This window comes from Rattus norvegicus, chromosome 13 (genome assembly GCF_021556685.1).
Source record: "Rattus norvegicus strain SHRSP/BbbUtx chromosome 13, alternate assembly SHRSP_T2T, whole genome shotgun sequence".
In the NCBI taxonomy this organism is placed as follows: domain Eukaryota; kingdom Metazoa; phylum Chordata; class Mammalia; order Rodentia; family Muridae; genus Rattus; species Rattus norvegicus.
In genome coordinates this window covers 87860100-87868080 of record NC_141546.1, presented here as the reverse complement: position 1 = coordinate 87868080, position 7981 = coordinate 87860100, and the positions used below count along the sequence as shown (strand labels likewise).

Genomic DNA, 7981 nt, shown 5'->3' with positions numbered 1-7981 from the left:
TATTGGTCATGACTATTTGTAGACGTGTATCATTAACAGATTGAGGGAGTGAATTTTTTCACTTTTACTCACTATAAGTTAACAGTAGATGTGAAACCAGAGCATGAGGATTTGAATTTCAATTCTTGTTTCTGGCTTACAACTGACTTAAGTGATATAGGAAACTTCTTTTTAAAACAAAACAAAAAAGAAAAAATGCTTCCACTGAATGGAGATTGAACGAATATATATATGAATGACATAATTAAGAAATTACAAAATCTGCCCATGGGGAAGAGAGCTAAACACCCAGGAGTGCAGACATCTTGAGACCGCAAGACAGACTGCCACCTCTGCATACCTCTGCCCACATCCCTGGTCCAAGGGTAAACTTCACAGTACCTCTGGACACAGGAATATAGGAACACTCAGCCGCTGGTACCCACGGTTCTGGTCTGCACCCAGGACCGAACAGAACCAGGCAAACAGCTCCCTGCACCCAAATCCCATGGGGGAGAGAGCTGGACCCTCAGAAGTGTGGACACTCCTGAGAAGTCAGAGGAAACTACCCTCTACCCACAGTCCAGTCCAGATCCAAGAAGAAATCGCCTAGTGCCAACTGTGTCCCCTGGGTGCAAGGACCTAGGAGCAATCAGGGGCAGGACCCTTTGATTCCTGCCCCCGCCTAGAGTTGGAAAGAAGTCTCCAGGAGTGCTGACACACCTGAAATCAGAGCACCTATTCTCAGAAAAGGCTGAAAGAAAACAGGAAAACACTTCAACAGAAGTGCTGACACAGAGGCCTATGGCAGGGTCATTCACTCTCAGAAACAGCAAGACAAACAAACGCCAGAGACAACCCAATGGCTAGAGGAAGCGCAGGAACTTAAGCAATAGAAACCAAGACTACTTGGCATCATCAGAGCCCAGTTCTCCCACCAAAGCAAATACTGGATAATACTTACCTGGCAGGGGAGATACCATGATCATGAAGGTGGTTTTCCCAGGGCGAGGCTTATCCATTGCACTCCGGATGTGCTGACCCCTGCGATTTCCCCAAATGCAGGAAACTCGACTGCATAATTTGTGGTAGTGGGGGACTGCGTTTGCGCTCTCCCCTGGCTAAAAAAAAAGAAAAAAAGAAAAAGAAAATACTGGATAACCAAACACACCAGAAAAGCAAGATTTAGATTTGAAATCACATTTTTTGTTATTGATGGAGGACTTTAAGAAAGACGTAAAGAACTCCCTTAAAGAAATGCAGGAAAACACAAGTAGAAGCCCTTAAAGAGAAATCACAAAAATCCCTGAATTACAGGAAAACACAACCAAACAGGTGAAGGAATTGAAAATGGAAATAGAAACAATAAAGAAAGCACAAAGGGAGACAACCCTGGATATAGATAACCTAAGAGACAAGGAACAGTAGATACAAGCATCACCAAGGAATACAAGAGATAGAACAGAGATTCTCAGGGGCAGAAGATACCATAGAAAACATTGAAACAACTGTCAAAGATAATGAAAAACACACAAAGCTCCTAGCCCAAAACATAGAGGAAATCCAGAACACAATGAAAAGATCAAAACTAAGGATAATAGGTATAGAAGAAAGAAGATACTCCCAACTTAAAGGACCAGTAAATATTCAGCAAAATTATAGAAGAAAATTTCCCTAACCTAAAGAAAGAGATGCCTATACAAGAAGCCTACAGAACTCCAAATAGATTGGACCAGAAAAGAAACACCTCCCGTCACATAATGGTCAAAACACCAAACGCACAAAACAAAGAAAGAATATTAAAAGTAGTAAGGGGGACCCGTGGATCCCGGCCCGCAGCAGCTCTCTGCTCCCAGACACCGTGGGAGAGAGACCCGACTGCCTGGTCAGGTGGGCACTCCTGAGGCTGCAGAGCGGAAGAGACCACCAACACTGCCCTCCCCTGCCCACATCCCTGGCCCAAGAGGAAACTGTATAAGGCCTCTGGTTTCCCGTGGGGGAGGGCCAGGAGCAGCAGGACCACTGCCTCTGAGACACCGCCGGAACCTGAAAGAAACAGACCGGATAAACAGTTCTCTGCACGCAAATCCCGCTGGAGGGAGAGCTAAACCCTCAGAGAGGCAGACACGCCTGGGAAACCAGAAGAGACTGCACTCTGCATACACATCTCGGATGCCAGAGGAAAACACCAACGCCATCTGGAACCCTGGTGCACTGAAGCTCCCTGAAACAGCGGCACAGGTCTTCCTGGTTGCTGCTGCCACAGACAGCTCTTGGGCAGCACCCCGCGAGCAAACTTGAGCCTCGGGACCACAGGTAAGACCAACTTTTCTGCTACAAGTGACCTGTCTGGTGAACTCAAGACACAGGCCCACAGGAACAGCTGAAGACCTGTAGAGAGGGAAAACTACACGCCTGAAAGCAGAACACTCTGTCGCCATAACAGGCTGAAAGAAAACAGGAAAACAGGTCTACAGCACTCCTGACACACAGGCTTATAGGGCAGTCTAGCCACTGTCAGAAATAGCAGAACAAAGTAACACTAGAGATAATCTGATTGCGAGAGGCAAGCGCAGGAACCCAAGCAACAGACACCAAGACTACATGGCACCATCGGAGCCCAATTCTCCCACCAAAACAAACATGGAATATCCAAACACACCAGAAAAGCAAGATCTAGTTCCAAAATCATTTTTGATCATGATGCTGGAGGACTTCAAGAAAGACGTGAAGAACTCCCTTAGAGAACAAGTAGAAGCCTACAGAGAGGAATCGCAAAAATGCCTGAAAGAATCGCAAAAATCCCTGAAAGAATTCCAGGAAAACATAAATAAACAAGTAGAAGCCCATAGAGAGGAGACACAAAAATCCCTGAAAGAATTCCAGGAAAACATAAATAAACAAGTAGAAGCCCATAGAGAGGAGTCACAAAAATCCCTGAAAGAATTCCAGGAAAACACAATCAAACAATTGAAGGAATTAAAAATGGAATTAGAAGCAATCAAGAAAGAACACATGGAAACAACCCTGGATATAGAAAACCAAAAGAAGAGACAAGGAGCTGTAGATACAAGCTTCACCAACAGAATACAGGAGATGGAAGAGAGAATCTCAGGAGCAGAAGATTCCATAGAAATCATTGACTCAACTGTCAAAGATAATGTAAAGCGGAAAAAGCTACTGGTCCAAAACATACAGGAAATCCAGGACTCAATGAGAAGATCAAACCTAAGGATAATAGGTATAGAAGAGAGTGAAGACTCCCAGCTCAAAGGACCAGTAAATATTTTCAACAAAAATCATAGAAGAAAACTTCCCTAACCTAAAAAAAGAGATACCCATAGGCATACAAGAAGATTACAGAACTCCAAATAGATTGGACCAGAAAAGAAACACCTCCCGTCACATAATAGTCAAAACAGCAAACGCACAAAATAAAGAAAGAATATTAAAAGCAGTAAGGGAAAAAGGTCAAGTAACATATAAAGGCAGACCTATCAGAATGACACCAGAATTTTCGCCAGAAACTATGAAGGCCAGAAGATCCTGGACAGATGTCATACAGACCCTAAGAGAACATAAACGCCAGCCCAGGTTACTGTATCCTGCAAAACTCTCAATTAACATAGATGGAGAAACCAAGATATTCCATGACAAAAACAAATTTACACAATATCTTTCTACAAATCCAGCACTACAAAGGATAATAAATGGTAAAGCCCAACATAAGGAGGCAAGCTATACCCTAGAAGAAGCAAGAAACTAATTGTCTTGGCAACAAAACAAAGAAAAGAAAAGCACACAAACATAACCTCACATCCAAATATGAATACGACAGGAAGCAATAATCACTATTCCTTAATATCTCTCAATATCAATGGCCTCAATTCCCCAATAAAGAGACATAGATTAACAAACTGGATACGCAATGAGGACCCTGCATTCTGCTGCCTACAGGAAACACACCTCAGAGACAAAGGCTGGAAAACCTCAGAGTGAAAGGCTGGAAAACAACTTTCCAAGCAAATGGTCGGAAGAAGCAAGCTGGAGTTGCCATTCTAATATCAGATAAAATCAATTTTCAACTAAAAGTCATCAAAAAAGATAAGGAAGGACACTTCATATTCATCAAAGGAAAAATCCACCAAGATGAACTCTCAATCCTAAATATCTATGTCCCAAATACAAGGGCACCTACATACGTAAAAGAAACCTTACTAAAGCTCAAAACACACATTGCACCTCATACAATAATAGTGGGAGATTTCAACACCCCACTCTCATCAATGGACAGATCACGTAAACAGAAATTGAACAGAGACGTAGACAGACTAAGAGAAGTCATGAGCCAAATGGACTTAACGGATATTTATAGAACATTCTACCCTAAAGCAAAAGGATATACCTTCTTCTCAGCTCCTCATGGTACTTTCTCCAAAATTGACCATATAATTGGTCAAAAAACGGGCCTCAACAGGTACAGAAAGATAGAAATAATCCCATGCGTTCTATCGGACCACCACGGCCTAAAACAGGTCTTCAAAACAATAAGGGAAGAATGCCCACATATACGTGGAAATTGAACAATGCTCTACTCAATGATAACCTGGTCAAGGAAGAAATGAAAAAAGAAATTAAAGACTTTTTAGAATTTAATGAAAATGAAGGTACAACATACCCAAACTTATGGGACACAATGAAAGCTGTGCTAAGAGGAAAATTCATAGCGCTGAGTGCCTGCAAAAAGAAACAGGAAAGAGCATATGTCAGCAGCTTGACAGCACACCTAAAAGCTCTAGAACAAAAAGAAGCAAATACACCCAGGAGGAGTAGAAGGCAGGAAATAATCAAACTCAGAGCTGAAATCAACCAAGTAGAAACAAAAAGGACCATAGAAAGAATCAACAGAACCAAAAGTTGGTTCTTTGAGAAAATCAACAAGATAGATAAACCATTAGCAAGACTAACGAGAGGACACAGAGAGTGTGTCCAAATTAATAAAATCAGAAATGAAAAGGGAGACATAACTACAGATTCAGAGGAAATTCAAAAAATCATCAGATCTTACTATAAAAGCCTATATTCAACAAAACTTGAAAATCTGCAGGAAATGGACAATTTCCTAGACAGATACCAAGTACCGAAGTTCAATCAGGAACAGATAAACCAGTTAAACAACCCCATAACTCCTAAGGAAATAGAAGCAGTCATTAAAGGTCTCCCAACCAAAAAGAGCCCAGGTCCAGATGGGTTTAGTGCAGAATTCTATCAGACCTTCATAGAAGACCTCATACCAATATTATCCAAACTATTCCACAAAATTGAAACAGATGGAGCACTACCGAATTCCTTCTATGAAGCCACAATTACTCTTATGCCTAAACCACACAAAGACCCAACAAAGAAAGAGAACTTCAGACCAATTTCCCTTATAAATACGACGCAAAAATACTCAATAAAATTCCGGCAAACCGAATCCAAGAGCACATCAAAACAATCATCCACCATGATCAAGTAGGCTTCATCCCAGGTATGCAGGGATGGTTTAACATACGGAAAACCATTAACGTGATCCATTATATAAACAAACTGAAAGAACAAAACCACATGATCATTTCATTAGATGCTGAGAAAGCATTTGACAAAATTCAACACCCCTTCATGATAAAAGTCCTGGAAAGAATAGGAATTCAAGGCCCATACCTAAACATAGTAAAAGCCATATACAGCAAACCAGTAGCTAACATTAAACTAAATGGAGAGAAACTTGAAGCAATCCCACTAAAATCAGGGACTAGACAAGGCTGCCCACTCTCTCCCTACTTATTCAATATAGTTCTTGAAGTTCTAGCCAGAGCAATCAGACAACAAAAGGAGGTCAAGGGGATACAGATCGGAAAAGAAGAAGTCAAAATATCACTATTTGCAGATGATATGATAGTATATTTAAGTGATACCAAAAGTTCCACCAGAGAACTACTAAAGCTGATAAACAACTTCAGCAAAGTGGCTGGGTATAAAATTAACTCAAATAAATCAGTAGCCTTCCTCTATACAAAAGAGAAACAAGCCGAGAAAGAAATTAGGGAAACGACACCCTTCATAATAGACCCAAATAATATAAAGTACCTCGGTGTGACTTTAACCAAGCAAGTAAAAGATCTGTACAATAAGAACTTCAAAACACTGAAGAAAGAAATTGAAGAAGACCTTAGAAGATGAAAAGATTTCCCATGCTCATGGATTGGCAGGATCAATATAGTAAAAATGGCCATTTTACCAAAAGCGATCTACAGATTCAATGCAATCCCCATCAAAATACCAATCCAATTCTTCAAAGAGTTAGACAGAACAATTTGCAAATTCATCTGGAATAACAAAAAACCCAGGATAGCTAAAGCTATCCTCAACAATAAAAGGACTTCAGGGGGAATCACTATCCCTGAACTCAAGCAGTATTACAGAGCAATAGTGATAAAAACTGCATGGTATTGGTACAGAGACAGACGGATAGACCAATGGAATAGAATTGAAGACCCAGAAATGAACCCACACACCTATGGTCACTTGATTTTTGACAAAGGAGCCAAAACCATCCAATGGAAAAAAGATAGCATTTTCAGCAAATGGTGCTGGTTCAACTGGAGGGCAACATGTAGAAGAATGCAGATCGATCCATGCTTATCACCCTGTACAAAGCTTAAGTCCAAGTGGATCAAGGACCTCCACATCAAACCAGACACACTCAAACTAATCGAAGAAAAACTAGGGAAGCATCTGGAACACATGGGCACTGGAAAAAATTTCCTGAACAAAACACCAATGGCTTATGCTCTAAGATCAAGAATCGACAAATGGGATCTCATAAAACTGCAAAGCTTCTGTAAGGCAAAGGACACTGTGGTTAGGACAAAACGGCAACCAACAGATTGGGAAAAGATCTCTACCAATCCTACAACAGATAGAGGCCTTATATCCAAAATATACAAAGAACTCGAGAAGTTAGACTGCAGGGAGACAAATAACCCTATTAAAAAATGGGGTTCAGAGCTAAACAAAGAATTCACAGCTGAGGAATGCCGAATGGCTGAGAAACACCTAAAGAAATGTTCAACATCTTTAGCCATAAGGGAAATGCAAATCAAAACAACCCTGAGATTTCACCTCACACCAGTGAGAATGGCTAAGATCAAAAACTCAGGTGACAGCAGATGCTGGCGAGGATGCAGAGAAATAGGAACACTCCTCCATTGTTGGTGGGATTGCAGACTGGTACAACCATTCTGGAAATCAGTCTGGAGGTTCCTCAGAAAATTGGACATTGAACTGCCTGAGGATCCAGCTATACCTCTCTTGGGCATATACCCAAAAGATGCCTCAACATATAAAAAAGACACGTGCTCCACTATGTTCATTGCAGCCTTATTTATAATAGCCAGAAGCTGGAAAGAACCCAGATGCCCTTCAACAGAGGAATGGATACAGAAAATGTGGTACATCTACACAATGGAATATTACTCAGCTATCAAAAACAACAGCTTTATGAAATTCGTAGGCAAATGGTTGGAACTGGAAAATATCATTCTGAGTGAGCTAACCCAATCACAGAAAGACATACATGGTATGCATTCATTGATAAGTGGCTATTAGCCCAAATGCTTGAATTACCCTAGATGCCTAGAACAAATGAAACTCAAGACGGATGATCAAAATGTGAATGTTTCACGCCTTCTTTAAAAGGGGAACAAGAATACCCTTGGCAGGGAAGAGAAAGGCAAAGATTAAAACAGGGACTGAAGTAACACCCATTCAGAGCCTGCCCCACATGTGACAATTAGACAAGATGGATGAAGCAAAGAAGTGCAGACCGACAGGAGCCAGATGTAGATCGCTCCTGAGAGACACAGCCAGAATACAGCAAATACAGAGGCGAATGCCAGCAGCAAACCACTGAACTGAGAATAGGACCCCCGTTGAAGGAATCAGAGAAAGAACTGGAAGA

The 7981-nt window shown here is 41.2% G+C and overlaps 1 non-coding gene across 1 annotated transcript; it reads left to right on the top strand.

Moving 5' to 3' along the window:
• The first annotated feature begins 935 nt into the window (after positions 1 to 935).
• LOC148001819 (U1 spliceosomal RNA) lies at positions 936 to 1099 on the top strand. Its single transcript, XR_015636462.1, has one exon. It is a non-coding gene; the product is annotated as a U1 spliceosomal RNA (small nuclear RNA).
• Positions 1100 to 7981: the final 6882 nt, after the last annotated feature.